The sequence below is a fragment of the Triticum dicoccoides genome, chromosome 3B (assembly GCF_002162155.2).
Source record: "Triticum dicoccoides isolate Atlit2015 ecotype Zavitan chromosome 3B, WEW_v2.0, whole genome shotgun sequence".
NCBI classification, from domain to species: Eukaryota; Viridiplantae; Streptophyta; class Magnoliopsida; order Poales; family Poaceae; genus Triticum; species Triticum dicoccoides.
Genome location: NC_041385.1, coordinates 816,614,274 through 816,632,223, shown reverse-complemented (window position 1 = coordinate 816,632,223; position 17,950 = coordinate 816,614,274). Strand labels below are relative to the sequence as shown.

The 17,950-nt window shown below is 42.2% G+C and overlaps 1 pseudogene; it reads left to right on the top strand.

Moving 5' to 3' along the window:
- Positions 1–5,627: 5,627 nt before the first annotated feature.
- Positions 5,628–6,680, top strand: LOC119280149 (annotated as a pseudogene).
- The last annotated feature ends 11,270 nt before the right edge of the window (positions 6,681–17,950 follow it).

Genomic DNA, 17,950 nt, shown 5'->3' with positions numbered 1-17,950 from the left:
TCAGTACAACCTTGCCCACTAACCTATGCTTACATCCATCAGGACTACTGCCTACCCTAGCACGCGCATGACCACATCGGTCAACAGCAAAACAAGTATGGCCACACCGACGATGAGGTTCGCCACCAAATTGATAGATGCAGCGTCCACCCCGGCGGTCCCCTGGCGCCCAACGAACTGCGTGCCCTCCGCCATGCCGTTGTGCTGCACCTGTGCGCCGTGCGGCAGCTGCATGTCTTGAACTCCCACGCCTTATCCTGCTTCCTGCTGCTGTGGCTGGATTTGCGCCAACGGTGGCGCTGCAGGGCCAAACGAGGCCAGATGGTCGGCGTACGCTTCCTGCCACCGGTACAAATCGCAACCCCCTCGTGACGTCTGTATTTCACCTCCGAAGACAACAAAAACGATGAGATAGAGCAGATCCCGGCACTTGTAGAATCGCTCATCGGCGTTCCGCCCCCGCCGAGCTACATATGTGGGCAAGGCACGATTGGCAGCGGCGCCTGGTCACCCCCTTGATTCGCGTCCACCATCTCCTCTCGCGCTACTCTGCCTTCCTCTCTAAATTTGGATCTGCTCCGACGGGGTAGCTGGTGCCGTACTTAAGCGGCGGGCGCGGGCTAATGAGCCGCCGCCGATACGTCATCCCTCCGTATGTGCCTCCTGTACACCTTACTACTGCGCATAACGTCGCCGCTACCCTCTAACGGCCATCGCCCCGCTAGATGCAAATGCCATCTCACTCCCACTGCTCCTAATATTAAATTATCCGTAGATCACTGTGCCAAAATACCTCACGCGCTCGTTCTCCCAACCCCGATGAACGCCCACCGATTCCGTGAGCAGGCAAGGACGAGAGCTCCTACGGATTTTCGGGTTGAATGTTATATTTAATCTTGATATTTTGTATCTGCATTTACATTTTTAGTTCTGCATGAAATAGGTGTCAGTATAGCGTGTGCAGAAGTACGTGCGACGCGTACGAGCTGGTGGTTTCAGCCAAGAAAAATCATATATGGCGAGAGGCCGATGTGCCGTGCGAAGCGGTGCTGCATGAGGCAACGGGCTGCACAAGTTATCTGGCCGGAAGCTGCGTGAGTTGTGGAGAACGGGCAAGTAGCTAGTGGTTTGTTACAGTGCATGCATGAAGTTAGTTGAGCTAGGCGTGGGTTAGTGCATGGTCGTGTTGTTAGTGGCCGAGGGTTATGGCCAGGTTATGTGCGTGCGTGTGTACTACTTAAGAGTTGTAAGCATGTTTTTTTCTTTGACAAGAGAATAGAGAGAAAAAAGGCCGGCGGCTGTGTGAGGCAGCTCGGCACCAAATACTTGTGTTTCCATTGATGTGTGTGTTGTGAGAAGCAACACCGAGAGGAAGAAGAGGGGTTGAGAGATTCAGCCCCAACAGTATGTGCAAAATTATAGTACTCCCGGAGACCCGTTGTCAACAAGTATATATATGAAAAATTATAATACCCCGAAGACCAGTAGGGAAGAGCTAGACTCTGCCCTCTGTCACTACATCACCGAGACAAAGTAGCTGTCTCTGCCCTCTGACTATATCACCGAGAGAAACCAGCAAGATCTAACTTCTGCCCTCTGTCAACACAACCCAATAGGCAATTCCACCTTAGCTCTAAATATCGCGTTATAAAGACGAATAACTCGATCGGTAGAGCTAATCTTCCCAGTTTCTTTGTATCCACGTTCGTATTATGTACAAATTGCATTAATAAATAATTAATAAACAACCAGGGATCATCTCTCACATCTTGTAGAAGAGCTGCTCAGCCGCAAGAATGAAGTAAGACCAAGGAAGATGAATTAGAAATACAGAAACAGTAAAAAGCAAGCCTTGTTGTCAAGGCAAACAACAACCCCTAACAAAATTGTCTTTAATTTCAAAATATTTTGCCAATCCGTCGAGAGCTAGACCGTGCATCCAGCAACAACTTTAACATTGTTTACACAGGAAACAAACCACCAAGAATGAGAGAAGAACCAGGTTCATTTCTCTAGCACTACATCACAGAGACAGACTCAACTGGAGGATCAACATCTGAGGTCTAAGAAAAGAACAAGAGCTTCACAACTCTGCATCCAGTACTCACTATCACTATGTGTTGTAGATTATGTATGTAGGCACCAACTAAATGTACCCATTCCTTGTATGATCTACTTTGTCACGAATCAAGTCTTCAAAGGACTTATCAAAGATTACAAAAAAAACTAAATAGCTTATCGATCCATGTGGCGGGGCGTGCCGCCGCGCACTACCCGCTAGTTTATACTAGGGACCCAGGGTCCTGACAGACATTCAGAAGGTCGTTCCGTCCGCACATTGTTAGGATGTACCTAATCAATGCACACATGCCATCTTCGAAGACATCACGGTGTTGGTTTTGGAGAAGGGAATTCAGGCATTTGGATCGGAAGGCTCTATTTTTAGGTCAAGTTCTATTAAGGTGGTTGATGCCTTGATTTACTAGCAGTGGTATAACATATCTCGTGCACCAAAGAAGTGACATAAAACAGAACTAGTTCTGTCTCCGTGGACAAGTAGTGGTGTAATAGGTTGTAATTAATGTGTTTGAACTTTTGCAATGGCTTTTGCAGGGCAATTCTCGAGGGAAATATGTATGAGAACTTTTGGTCTGCGCTTTGTTGACTTAGGTACTATTATAACACGTGCTCATTTCAGACTAGAGGTGACGGATTTTATTTTTTATTTTTTTTGGATTTCTCATGAGATGAATGCCACTTTAATCTTTTGTTTGGAGATGCTCTAGTGTTTTTCTTTTGTACAACCTATCCTAGAAGCTGCTAAGCGTGGGAACTGATTTGGATTGCATGACTAGCAAGTCAATTTCTTTTCCAGAGAAGGATTGGTCCCTGTCCATTGGTTAGGGATTGGGTTGTGGATACATACGTCGTAGAGAGAAAACGTCCATAATAGGGAGGTCGTGCCTAGGAGAGAGTAGTAGGAAGAATTTAGAATTTCCAATTTTTCTCATGTTAGAAAAAATAAATCCCATTTAGCTCATTCATTTTTACTTTATGGTTACGTAATATGTCAGAAGCAAAAAAACTTGAAACTATCTTTTGTTTTCACCCCCTTCAATCACAACCTTGACATTGCTCGTTGTTTCCTATAGAAAACATTTTCTCTCCTTGCATGTTCAAAGATCAAAATGATAATACGCCTAAGTGCTAACTCTTGGTAGGATACGAACCGAATGTCCTTAATTTGGTACAATATTGAAATAACAATTTTCTAGTTATTTACCCTCAGATTTGTGGGGGAAAGAATTTTTGCCATTTTTAAGTATAAGGTGCTATCGCTCGAGGGAAGCTACCAGAGCAGACATGATGTTTCAATGATGATGCATAGTATCTGTTAAGCCTTCCAAAAGAAGGTTTATCTTATTTGTTCATTGGAGGGTTTGGATGGGCATCGTTCTTCTTTCCCAAATGATAAAAGCTTAGGGGGTAATGGTTGTACTTTGGAAGAAAAAATGATCCCAAAATTCCTTTACAAATTCCAGACCATAGTTTTTTTAGTGAATTTGCGAGAAGCGTAGCCATGGAAATATGTTGTATTTTTACCTCCTTTCGTGGCAGATGTGACTTTTGCTCCGTTGTTTCCAATATAGAAAATACTTCTTTAATTGTTATTCGAAACATTTGCATCAGAATGCACCTAAGAGCTGATTCAGATTGGATAGTAGCCTTATTTCCTCAATTTAGTCTTTTTCGTGCATGCCTGTGGGGGCAGGAGGGAGTTATTTGCCCTCCTTTCAGCAAAAGACGTGGCCGCTTAATGGCACATATAGCAGGCATAATGTGTGAATGGTGATGGGCCAAATTTTAGGCTGTTGGATTGTTGAGGCGTGATGGTTCCAAGCGTTTTCAAAATCAGAACACAACAGGAAGGAGGGCGGTACTAGAGTCAGGCATGACTAGTGGGATATGATCGAAAACAAATATACTTACAGAAGTAATGATTGAAAATTGGAATTTTTGTCCAAAAATCTTTTACAATCTTTGAAACATATTTATTTGTTTTGGCGTAATTTTCAGGAAGCATAGGTAGTAAATATTTTGTGTTTTTGTCTCCATCAGTGTCACCATTGAGTTCTTCGTTTTTTCTTGTAGACTACATTTCTCTTGTTTGTTCAAGGGTTTGGATGGCAGCACACCATGATTGGACATTAGGTCTAGGATGGAGATCACAACTTTGTCATTTATTCTTCATGGCATTGGTGCACCGAGAGTTGGGTGGGGGTGGGTATGGCATCTTTCGAGCGCAAGGCACGGCCGATTGATGGCAACATTTAGAGTAGGTGCGATGTTTGGAAGACGATGGACCAAATTCCAGTCCATTTGGATTGTGGCCCGTGAGTTGAGTGAAAGGTCCCAACCTTTTCAATTCAGAAAACCATTGGAAGGGGGCGATCGTAGGGCGTCGGTAAGAAATTAAAATTTCTAATATTTTTCATGTGAGAAGAATTCAGTCTCATTTAGCTCAATCAAACTTATTTTGTATTAGCTTAATGTGTGAGAACTATAGTAGGCGTGGAAAATATCTTATCTTTTTGTCCCTTTCGATCGCAGCCTTGACTTTTCTTTGTTGTTTCTAATAAAAACATGGCTAAGAGCTAATTCATGACTTTGTACGAACCTAATTTTCTCAAACTGGGCATAACCACTTTGCAGTTATTCTCACTGCTGTTTGCCCGGTGGGTGGATGGGTGAGGATATGCACCATCTATTGGGTGCAACACATGTAGAGCGTAAATGACATTTCAATGATGATGGGCCAAGTCAGAGGCCGTTGGATTATTTGGCAGCCGCAGGAGTGAATGGCTTAATTGTTTTCAAAGCAAAAAAACGTGCGAAAGGGGATACAGTGAAGTTACAGAAGTAATAGTTGAAATATGGGGGAAAATATCCCAAATGTCGTTTACAAGATAACTAAAGCCATAGTACATAAACTCTTTTTTTGGTGAAACGATAGAACATAAACTGTACTTTGATTACGGTAATGTAAGCCATATCTTTTCGCAAAAGAAAAAATGTAAGCGATATCTGCCATATACCATGAAATCTGTTTACCAAATCTAGCTAGCCCACACACCGTAGCATCATATATATGTAAATCTTGTATCAACATCAACAACTTTCTGAAAAAAAAATCATGGCTTACTCCATCTGTAGTTTCTTCGTTCAAGCTTACCATCACGTTTTTATGTTAAGGAATTATTATGATCGCATCACGTTTCAGGCTTTTCAGCTTAGGAATTAATTACTCTGATCTGGTGCTCACTCGGCCTGAATCCTGGCGGCGCACCACAGAATTTGGCCTAATAGTGAGAAATGTTGCGAACATGGTACGAGATCACCAACCATTTCCTCAACCGACAATGCTCCAGTGCTTTCCTGGCTATCATTTATTTTCTTATTGTGAGGATGCATGTTACAGACTGAGTTCACAGGCGTGCTCCTATTGCTTTGCTTCTGAACTTTGTAGTGGGATTATTCCCGGTGATGTTATTTGCTTGTGCTTCGACCTAGGGGTGACAATTTCCCTCCGGGATTTGCGCCTGTTTTATTGTTGTTGCGATCGAGTCATGTCGTAATTGTTTAGTAGTAGTAGCTTGGCATGTTTTTTAGATGTCGCAAGAACTACTGCATGTAGCTCGCTTATTGGTTTCCCTAAATGGAAATCAGAGGGGGAAACCCTTCTTTGCTAAAAAAAAGGTGTGGTTAATAGCACTTAATTGCGTACGCCGTGTCCATTTTGATTTTGTTTTTTTCACGGCCCTACTAGAACAAGGGTTATCCATCATATATATAGTACTTTGTTTACCGATGACCCTATCAACAATATTTTGTTAAACCTTAGTTATCTTGTCGTGCTTTCTTTTGCAAGTGCACAATCTCTCAAGACTTTGGAGATTCCAAGGAGCAAGATCAGCGACTGCATAGTGGAAGATGTCGCACAAAGACTAACCAAAGTTACATTCTTGGATGTAAGCAGCTGCACCAAGATTGGCGCTCATGCTCTGGAGGCATTTGGTAAGAATTGCATATCCCTCGTAGACATCGTGAGTCATGCACCCCATGGATGTCGCAGGGAAGGTGTGCCACAATGACGAAGCAGTGCAAAGGCCTCAAATTCTTAGATCAGCGTGGCTGCTGGGACGTTGATGATAAGATTTTGCAAGAGAAGTATCCTGGGCTAAAAATCCTCGGCCCCCGCATGGAGAACTGCTATTGGGTTTGTGAAATTTTTTGCCCCAGAGCAAGACGGCCGAATTTCTGCCATTTTCAAAAAATTTGGCTGAAATTTGACCAAAAACTGACCCAAATTTGGTTTAAATTTGACCAAATTCCTTTTTTTTCGCTAGAAGGTATTTTTCGCCCCTGGCCGAGATGGCCGGAATCCGTTTTTCTCGGCGGAAATTCAAAACACAGATGAGAACAGCTTCTGGGATGAGTGCTCGGATGATGACTCCATCTATTCATGGGAAGATTTCACAGACGATGACTACTTCGCCATCGGGAGTGACAACGAGGCCATATGGGACGACGATCACGCTCTCGAAGGACTAGAAGTTAGATTCTACGGTGGTGTATTCGGCGAAGGCTTCGCTGGTTTGGACTGGCCAGAATCTCCATGAAGGAAGTCTACATTAATAAGTTGTTGAGAGAAATGAAGTGCCTGCTTGCTCCTACTCCTCTTTATATGTTTCAACGGTGAAGCATCTTCTTCCATGTTATGTGCTTCTAATTGTCAAATTGTGTGGTCATTACCTTGCAGATATTATCTGGTTGTTGAGTGAACTTGTCTGGGCGTAAAAACCTATATATGGTGCTACAATGGCCAGTTCAAATTTCTCTTCTTCTTGTTCTTCATTTGAAATATCCATCTACGGCAAAAACAAGATAGCACAGAAGTTGGTACCAAGAAGATAGTACAAGTTCCTAGCACACAAGATGTTAAGAACATCATGGTATATGTACATTAACTAGCATTGTGACCCGTGCATTTACGCGGCTAGATGTGATATATACAGATTTTTTTCGAAGATACATAATAAATTTTCTCTGGTAGACTTATGTTTCCATGTATTTGATTATGTTGATGGTAAAGACCATCAACAAAAGACTGATATCATTATGATCCTCGGCTTACTTTATAGCCCATGGACTTTGGGGCTTATCTTAGTAATTTCCTCTTTCTTCCTTGCCATTTAGTGTCTATCTTGCCATTAACAAATTTTGAGGTACATCACTCAGTCTAAAACTAAACATCAAAAGCTAATACTTGGGATTAGTTGATCTCTTCGTCCAACAGTCTTCTTATTGGCCATGTATCGATGGTATTTTCGGCTGATGCAATGAGTTGTCCTCCAAATGGTTCCAAGCATGCTCATATTACTCTAATTGGCTTTGCCAAATTATTATTTATATATATTATAAGAAATTTCCAACAAAATTACCCCCCCCCACCTCCTTCATTCCTTGCATCTCTATCATGTAAGTATATTATGTTTGTCTGGTACAATGCGTTGACTTATAGGCTCTCCAAGCTGTTTGAAGCCGCTCAACACTAATCGCTATGTGAAATTATTATTTGTATATAATTATCTTTCACGAATATTATCTCTCTGTCATTCCCTCCCTTCACTTATCTGTTTTACCAATACTTTTAATCTTATCTCTGGCATGTTGCACAAACAAATTCCTTATTTTATACTTGACATAACTTGCTGCTTACAACTTTTTCCTATAATAACCTCTTAATAAATCTCATCATAGCCTCGCTTTATGATACTGTGCTAGTTATTTTTCCTACTTCAGGTGCTCATATACAACAGTTCATTATGAGCAAGGAAGTGATTCCACCTTATCTTGGTGGAAGAGTGATGTATAATCTAATTGCATGACTTTACAAAAAAAAAATCTATTCTGTAATTTAGCTATTTACGTATGTTGCTTGTAAAGTACATGCAAATTATATTATAGTTTTTTCTTCCTGTTGTCATTTATTTGTAACTCACATGCAAATATACTTCATAATTTTCTTTCCGCCTTATAGTGATCCCGGTATTAGGGAAGTCTGTGATTTTGTGCGTGTGGTGGTGTTTGTAATATTCAGAATTTTGAAATAGAGATGTCTCTTTATCTATACTAGTTAACGTGCACGTGCAAATGCATGTCATGACTAATATTACATACATATGTGAGAATTAGCATACATACACATATTTTGATTGCACTAAAAAGTATTACAAATAAAGAAAACGCTTTGATGTAGCACCCTACGACATAGAGCCATAAAAACATTATTATATCAGTATTTCTTAATACTTCTGATCATTAGCAGATACTCAGATAACATTATTATCTCAGTATTTCTTAATATGCCTAATCAGTTCTCATACAATATCCAAAATGTTGTGTGCATCTTCATTCTCTACGTAGCTGAGTAGGTGCACCGAAAACTACATCCTTAGGTGGCCACCATCCTGACTGAGAATAATAAGTCAGCATTTTGGAGTTTACATGTTGGTGGCTTCAGTAGGCATCACCATGTGACTGGAGTAATGCTTTTCTATAATTTATAGGAGACAGGGTTGAGTTGCTTCAAGAACCTATAATAACCTGCGCATGAAGTAGCAGAAAATAGCACAAGTGTGGAGAGGCGCTGCCATTGGAGGCCTAAGTGTTGATGCACTACTTTAAACTGGGTGGAGTAGAAAGTTAAGGTATTAGGCTGCGCTAGCTTGTCATTACAGAGCGCAATGCATGTTTGTGTAGTTATCAATTATATTTGTAGGATCAAGGAATTTCATAATTGAAGAATAACAAGGTGCAGCCTGATAAATGCAGCCTGAATGCATTATGCGCCAGTATTATCTGAGAACATGAAGCTAGAAGCAAATCTTACCCTAAATTAGAAAAGAAGCATCCCTTATTAAATAACTTCAATGGTACAGCAAGATTGTTCCCACTTGAGATAAACATATTAACATTTCAAATAATGTTTATTTGTGACTCCAAAAATAAAAGGCTGAAATTAGCATTGACACTGATCGTTTTAATGTATGTTGTCTATATACAATGTTTTTTTACCATGGAAACTGCAGGGCTTGGCCCCACAGTATTTTATTAATAAAAAGAAGAAGTCAAGTCATAAATACAAATCCACAAGCAGTGGAAGCAGAACAAGAATAAAAGGCTAGGCTAAAACAAGGAAAAGTAAAGGTAAAAAAGAGCATCAAGGAGGCAGGAAAGCAATCCAGTGAAGAAGTTCCTCCTTGTGCCTTGATTTTATCCTGTGTGCCATGAGAGAGAGATCATGAATGAACCCAGCCTTCCATCTTCCAAAAGATGGTTCTATCTTCCTGAAGATCTTGTCATTTCTGACCATCCAGATATTCCACCATGTTAAGAAGAGCACTTCAGCAAAGAAAGGTTTGGCAAACTCCTCTCTGGCCTGAACAGCAATGTCCACCATATCAGAACTGGAAGACAAGTAAATTTGGAGGTAGTTCCAAACTCTAGCACTGAAGTTACATTGAAAGAATAGATGATTTCTGTCCTCTAAGGAGCTAGCTATGCAAAGAACACATTTAGGGCCATCCTCAATCCTCCAATGTCTTCTCTGAATCATGTCCTTGGTGTTGACTCTGTCCATAATCACCAACCATGCAAACATTTTAATGGACATAGTGCAACAGCTTTTCCATATCCAATTCAGAGTAGGATTTGCCACAATGGGCTTATGGACAAGATCATAATATTTTTTGGCAGTGTATGGACTCCTCTTGCTATCATTCCAAGACCAGCAGTCAGGCAACAACCTATCCCCAGCAAATCCCTCAAGGCCTTGAGAAAGGCATTGAAACTCCACATAAGCCTGCTCAGATAGAGGCAAATGTAAAAGCCCCAAAAGGTTGTCAGTATTGAGCACTTGTTGTACTAAAACGTTTTGGTCCAACTAGTAGGAGAATAGCCTCTTAAATTTATCCTGGAGCAGCAAACTGTTGGAACCAGCCCAGCAATCCTTCCAAAATAGAGTAGTATCCCCATAGTTAACTTGAACAACAGTGACAGCCCTGAATTTGTCCATGAGCTTGGAGACATCCCTCCATCAAAAGGAGCCACACAAGGTTGTATCATGGGGCACTCTATCATAATAATAAGAGTTCCATATAAGATTCACCCATGGAATGTCCTCCTTGTTATAAAACGTGTGCAGGTGTTTAAGTAGTAAGGCATCATTTTGCACACTGAGATACAAAATTCCCAGACCCCCTTTATTCTTGGGCCTACAAACCAAGGGCCAGGCAGCTAAAGACTGCCCAGAGTTCTGACCGTATTTCCTCCATAAACATTGTCTCTGAATCCTTTCTAACTGCTTCAAAATACCAGGAGGGATTTCAAGGCTGCAAAGGAAGAAGATTGGCATTGAAGATATTACAGAGTTTAGCAGTTGCAATCTCCCCCCTCCATCGGGGCAAAAACCAAGAGCTGGCAGTCAGCCTTCTCTCCATGCAATCCACCAAAGGCATGAAATCAATGATCTTGGGCCTTGTAGTACCCAGACGCGGCCCAAGATAGGTAAAAGGCATAGTCCCAATTTTGCAGCCAAGAACACCAGCCAGATCCTCAGCAAGGCTACTGTCAACATTGATTGGAATCATAGAGGATTTATGGAAATTGATTTTCGGCTCAGTGGATTGAGAAAAGATCATTAGGGTCTCCTTGAGCACCACCAATTGTTCCCTTTCACTACTAGGGAAAACCTTATACACAGAATTTTAGCAATAGCGTGGGTTAAAAAGGCACGCTGGTGCTAAGTAGCAGTAGCGCGCCTGTGCAACCCGCGCTGCAGATAATTTCCTAGCAGTAGCGCGTCTTTCTGTAAACATGTTATTACTAAAATTCCCACGGCTTAGCCGATAGGCTACACATAGTACTAGCGATCTACATCGAACCGCACTACCGCTAATTTCTTTGTAGCAGCGCATTTTATTCTAAACTCGCTAATGCTAAAGGATATAAAATTAAATGGAAAGCAAATAGAAAGTTAATTGAAAATGAAAGAAATAGAAGAAGGTGAAAGAAAAAAATAAAATGTGAAGAAAAATAAATGAAAAATGGGAAAAAATATAAAGGAGTAGCAGTAGCACGTATCCCAGAACGCGTTGTAGCTAATGTAGCAGTAGCGCACTTTCTGGAACACGTTACTGCTACTTCTGACTTAACCACCGAGTTCGTCCTTCCCCACGGCCACTTCCCCCCAAATTGAACTCCTCCGCTCTTGCCGCCGCCGTCGCACGTCGGCCGATGCAAGCTCTCCGCACACCCTCTACGCCTCCCCCAACCCCGGATTCAACGCCGCCCCCGCCCCCGACCTCAACGCCGCCCCGGACGCCATCCCCGACCCCGACCTCGATGCCGCCCTCCACTGCGCACCCAAGCCCCGACCCTGACCTCGACGCCGCCTTCCCCTCTCTCGCTGCAGGCACCCGAGGTGAGCACGCCTGCTCCTCCCCCTCCCCTACCTCTGCCTAGATAGGGTTCTTCAAATTTTAGTTGCATCAAATTAGTTAGGGTTCATCTATGGGTCGAAAAATTGGATACAGATGCGGATGGGATGTTTTCTTAGATGATGTCTTCTTAGATGATGAATAAACACTAGTGTAATGCATAATAAAACGAGTAAAATTTGACCACTTATTTCACATTTAAGTTGGATAATTGGAATATCCGCTACCACTTTCCACCCCTAGGTTCATCAAATTAGATGGTAATTAGGGCAGTAGTTCCTAGGTACTAATTAGTTAGTAAGAATTATGTACTAATTAGGTACTAGTTTATTTTTATTTATAGTAAGTTTATTTTTAGTAAGAACTAGTTGAATTAATGGAACTAGTTAGTAAGAACTTGTTGCTATTTTTTTAGTTAAAGCAATTTTTCCCGCATCGACGTGGACGATGCCTATCTCGCATCCTCGTCATCGAGTCGGCGGAGGACGACACCTGCTTGACCAGATGGGCCATGTCCGGGACTGGGCTCCGCCGGGGTGGTACTGGAAGGCGCTACCTACCGGGGGGCGCAGGTTGGTGAGGAGCCAGCCTGTCGTTGCCCGAACCTTCTTTGGTGGCGGTCACGTGGGCCAGTGACGGTCCAGAGGCTCGAGGACCCCACGGAGGTGGTGCGTCACCATGTCAGTGAGGAGGACACGCACGTTCGTCGCTACTTGTTTGCGTTGGAGCACAGGTTCTCCAATACCTGGAAGGTTCTCCAGGGATCTCACTGGAGCAATGATCCTGTGATGGTTCCTTCTTTGTGGGTGTCCACCGCCAGCGCCGATACCCGTCGTGCGCTAGGGTTTTAGTTGTATTAGTGATGTTATATGTATGATACTCGTCTGGATGTATTAGTGATAATATTCGACGATGTACGGACGCATGAGATGATTTACTTTTGCTTATTGAATGCATGCTAATTTGAGTCCTATAAGATATTTTGAAATATATATCTTGTGTTGCTCAAATAGGATATGTGCTTGCCCAAGTGGCCGGTCATGTTTGCAGGTTACACTCCGAGTGGCCTATGTTTTGCCGGAGTGTTGATTCATTTCCGTTCCGGCAAATTTCAGGTGCTCGATATGTCCTATTTTAGCAAAGGTCATGTCGGATTTTTCCGTGAATTTTGGCATGACTTGTGCCTGAATATGTAGGAAATATCGAGTGCCCCGGATTTGTGTGTTGAGTATCCTGGTAGTTGTCTTCGATCAATTTTCAAAATGTTTCAACTATGAACATAGGAAATGTCTGACGACGAAAAGGATTTTGGTATTTGCAAATACTGCAAAGACGAGCGCAGCCTGTGCGATAGAATCTTCCTAGATGATGATAGGTGCTTCACCATCAAGCTGGATGAGAACTTCGAAGTGGATACAGTAAGTCACAACGACAGGTCTTTTTTCGTAATTAACCATGACATCTGCTTCATTTGCTTCAACTTATAATTTCTTTTTACTATTCTACTAGTGTGTCCCCTGCCATGCAAGAGTTTCTGTATTGGATAAGATAGGTTTCAGTCGTACTATGGAGGTAAAAAAAGTTTACTTGAAGACCGAGCATGGTTATATTTTCTACGCAAAATTATACAATTCAGACGACTACACCTATTTTGGATGCAAAATATGGCGAGCACTATGCAAGACTTATGCATTTGAGCCTGATATGGTTATCACCTTTGATATTCATCCGAAAGATGATATTGAAGGTAATACCGACATCTGGGTCAATGTGCAGACGCCTCCAGTTATACCATTATGTGAGTTTATCAACCATATTTATGTCTTTGATATTGTTTATTCAAAAACAGTTGACAACTAATTTCTATTGCTAGCTATTTCCGTTCAAGCAAACATGTCCAGCGCTTGGTAGACAGGACCTACTACTGTGCCCGGGCTGAACTAAACTGCGAGGAGCTAAGTCATTATGTTTCATGGCTTGCGGATCTTGATACTGTCAAGACATATTTTCTTCCTGGATTTAGAAATGTTAGTACTGAAAACGTGTGACCAATAGTGTTCGTAATGAACTACGGTCACAACTATTTAGGAAAGATGGTAAGATTTTTACGATTTGTCCTCAGTGCATCTTTTCCATACATTATTTTTTAAGCTAAACTTCATTGCTAAGTATGTTACCATACGATGTTCTTCAACAGGGACTCCCGATGAATGTTGTGCCTTATGGGATCGAGACTAAAGGTACCATGAGTATTGTTAGCTTACGGCCAAGATATCCTACAAATCACTATAGTGCATTCAGGATTAGCAACAAATTCTTAATAGTGAAAGACTGGACCAAATCTGTGATGGAGGAGTGCAGACAAGTACTAGGGGGCAGCAATCAGAAGCGCAGCCTACGATTAAGAGACAGGTTCATCTACATGCTCCAACTTGATGAAGGAGGAGAGCTACACATGTTTTATGTTATTTTACCTGAGAGAGAGAGAGCAGCAGGAGTGATTAGCTAGCTAGAAATGAGTTTAAAGATGATGATGTGCTACACTATGACTATGATGATTAAATAGCTAGTGTTGGTGGTAATGACTATGATGATTATTATGAGCTAGTGTTAGTGGTGATTAAATAAATACTGTTGGTGCTAATGACTATGATGATGATTAAATAGGTTCTGCTGGCGGATTAGATTCAAGTGGAGGCAACATGTGGTGCATATCGAAAGTACTACTAGTCCAAACTAGATCAACTTTGGATTAGTAGTATACTTTTGACATGCACCACATATTGCCTCCACTTGAACCTAATCCACCATCATTTGACACACTATTATGGACATAATGATATAAACCTCATAATTGGTATTGTACCAAAATTTGTATAACGGCGGATAAATACACTAAAGAAAGAATACTCGTAGTGATGGACAGTAAACACGCTGCAAGTAGCTAGATTAGCAGCAGCGCGGGTGTGAACAAGCGCTGCCGCTATGTCTCTTAGCAGTAGCGTGTGTCACACGCGCTACTGCTAAGTAATAGCTGTAGCGCCTTATTAGTAGCACGGCAGCACGCGCTACTAGTGGGCTTTAAACCCGCGCTACTACTAGGGTTTTCCCTAGTAGTGTCTGGGCAGGGATGAACAAAATGGTGTCGTCAGCATATTGCACCATTGGGAAATCAGGGTCATGAGAGGGAATAGGCAATGAGAGAAGACCCCTTTGGACCATGTTATTGAGCATTGACTAGAGGATATCAGCTGCAATAACAAATAACAAAGGAGACAAAGGATCTCCTTGTCTGACCCCACATTTACATTTGAAGTGCCTGCCATGAACCCCGTTAACTAGAGGAAGTTCCAGAAGAAAGCAATTCTTTAACCCAAGAAATCCATTTCTGAGGGAAACCCTTGGCCTGCAAAATAGACAGAATAGCCTCATGCTCATAGAGTCAAAAGCCTTCTCAAAGTCCAGCTTAAAGAGAATAATGGGCCTCTTTGACTGCTTCCATTGGTGTATATATTCAAAACTCCAGGCCAGGCAGACCTGAATAGTTCTAGTTTTAATGAGTCCATATTGATTCTTATGAATGCACTTACAAATTTCTAGTTGAAACCTGTTGGCAGCCATTTTGGTCAGCAATTTATGTCCAAAGCTAGTAAGGGATATGGGTCTATAATCACCCACCCCCTCTGGTGCATTTGATTTTGGTAACAACACAATATAAGAATCATTAATGTTCTCTAGCTTAGCTTTCCCTGCATGAAATTCATGTGCCAAAGTGATGAACTCATTAGAAATAATGGTCCAACACTTCTTAAAGAAGAGTCCATTAAATCCATCAGGCCCTGGAGATTTATCCACTGGCATTTCCTTCATAACCTGCTCAATTTCCTCCTTTTCAAAAGGTTTCACAAGCACATCCAGGCCAGAAACCCTTGGTATCAAATTATCCAAATCAAGACCCATATTGATGCCCTTTGCCTTACCCATTCTTTCCTTAAAAGCAGAGTGGAAGGCCTCAGCAATAACATCATGTCGAGAGGTGACAGAACCATCCCCCAGGGTCAAAGAGGCAATTGAATTTCTTCTATGCCTCTCAGAAGCCATAGCTTGGAAGAATTTTGAGTTTTCTTCCCCAACCTTGATATATCTAATTGTGCATCTCTTCTTACAGTAAAGAAATTGCAAGTGCACTAGATGAGCATGGTGCAATTTCACCAGCTTCCTAAAGTTGAATTCCTGCCTAAATAAAGATCTAGAGTCCTCCAGACGATCAATCTAGCAGATAACCCAATTGCATTTCTAAATCGTATTTTCGATATGTGAAATACCTTTTTGCCAATTCTTTAGGGCCTTTCGCAGGGACTTCAACTTATCAGAAACTACAGCAGTGTTATGATTCTTTGAGGAAGGTTGGGACGAAGACTGCTGCACATAGTCCAAGAAACCAGGCTGCTCAGTCCAGAAGTTCCCAAACCTGAAGATGTGAGCTTTTGGAATCGAAGTGGAGATGGTAACCAAGAAGGGGACATGATCAGAAGTAGTTCTTGCCAGAGGGACAACTTGTGTCATTGGATAAGAGTCAATCCAATTAGCAGATGTGAAGATCCAGTCTAATTGCTCCAATAGGGGAGAGTCTTGCATGTTTGACCAGGTGTACTTTCTACCTTTAATTGGTAGCTCAAGCATACCAAGATGCCCTATAATTTTATTGAAGATAAACATGTCATTTACATCCCCCCTGGCAAGTTTCTGTTATCCTGAGCATGAATGAAATTGAAATCCCCCAAGATCATCCAGTTTGTTTGTGGGTCAATATTCAGGTTATAAAGCCACTGCACAAATTAATCTCGCATTTCCCCTTGACTGGGGCCATAAACATTTAACAGAGTCCAGTTATCATTGTCCACAACGGAATAGGGTTTAACCTCCACCAAGGCACCAGCAAAGCAATCAGGTCTCCAAGCAATAAGCAAACCACCAGAGGCCCCTCTAGAGGGAGCCTTAATGAACTGATCAAATCTAGGAGGGCAGATGCTTTTAATAAGTCGATGATCACGTTCAGATAGCTTAGTTTATTGCAGACAAACAACAAAACATTGACTTTCATTGATTTTCTCTCTGACTACACGCTGACGCAATTCAGAATTAAGGCCTCGCACATTCCAGCAAAGCACTTTCCAACTTCGCTTAGAACTTAGATTCATAATTAACAAGCAAAACTCTGAAATAATAAGTACAACACATAGTGTTGCACAAAGGACCAAAGTATCACACAAAATACAGAGTTCACCAGCACCACAGACATGCAACATAAGAAGCATTACAGTCCTAAGATAAGTAGCAAATATAAAGGGCTTGCTAAACCTATTAAGATCAAGCATAGAACACATCATTTATCAAAAGCCGGGGGCGAATCTTCATAAGGTTCAGACATAAGCCTCTCCTTGGTAAGCAGAGCAGGATCCATCTCAAGTTCAATGCCTGCACTTTGTAGCACTTCAAGGGGGATCTCTGGAGGAATCATTGGCTGCTCATGGGCCGAATTGTCCACTGGGCTGCTGCATTGGGCCATGGGGGTGGCAGACACTGGCCTAGGTCTTGGCTCTTCTTCCAGGGCTGCAGAGGCAGCTCTTCAACAACCTATTTAAAACCATCCTGCCAAGAAGAGCTCCTGGTACAACGCCTCACTGAAGTTTCCACCACAGGAACAGTCGCCTTGTTTCTGCCCTTACACCTTGGAGTCTTAACTCTTTCAGCAGTAAAAACAGTCGAGTTGACCTAAGAGCTTTCATCAACAGGAGGAGCATGATCATTGAATAAAGCACGAGCCACAGGCCGGTTTGGCAGAGTGATTACCTCACGAGACTCTAGAATAGATTGAACAAGCGTAGTGACCAAGAGATCTGCATCAAAGGCAATGTTCCATGTACGTTTGGAGCAAATCATGGGGCCCAAAGGCTTGCAGAAAATCGGACAAGGTACTTCCAAAGCTTCAAACTCAGGGAAAAGAGAGATAAAAGATCTCTTCCAGATCATCTCCGGAGGGAGTGTCTGGCCCTCAGGAACACGCACCATGCCAATGAACAGTTGCTGAGGTTGGATGACAGGAGGCTGGTAGGGAACACTTGCAAGTTGCTATGCTGGATCTGCAACAAAGAGGTGCTCAATTGGCTCTGCAGCAGCAACATGCGGCTGGAGAGGCTCAACAGCAAACAGAGTAGGCTCTGCCTCGTTATGAACTTCAAAAAGTTGATCGACGGGTTGTGCTGCAACAAAGCCAACAGGCTCATCCACCAGATGAGGCAGCCCAGGTTCAGCAGCAATGTGAGCAAGCGGTGCATGCTGCTCCTCCACCACAATTTTCTCAGCAGAGACTAAAGCTTCTGGTTGAC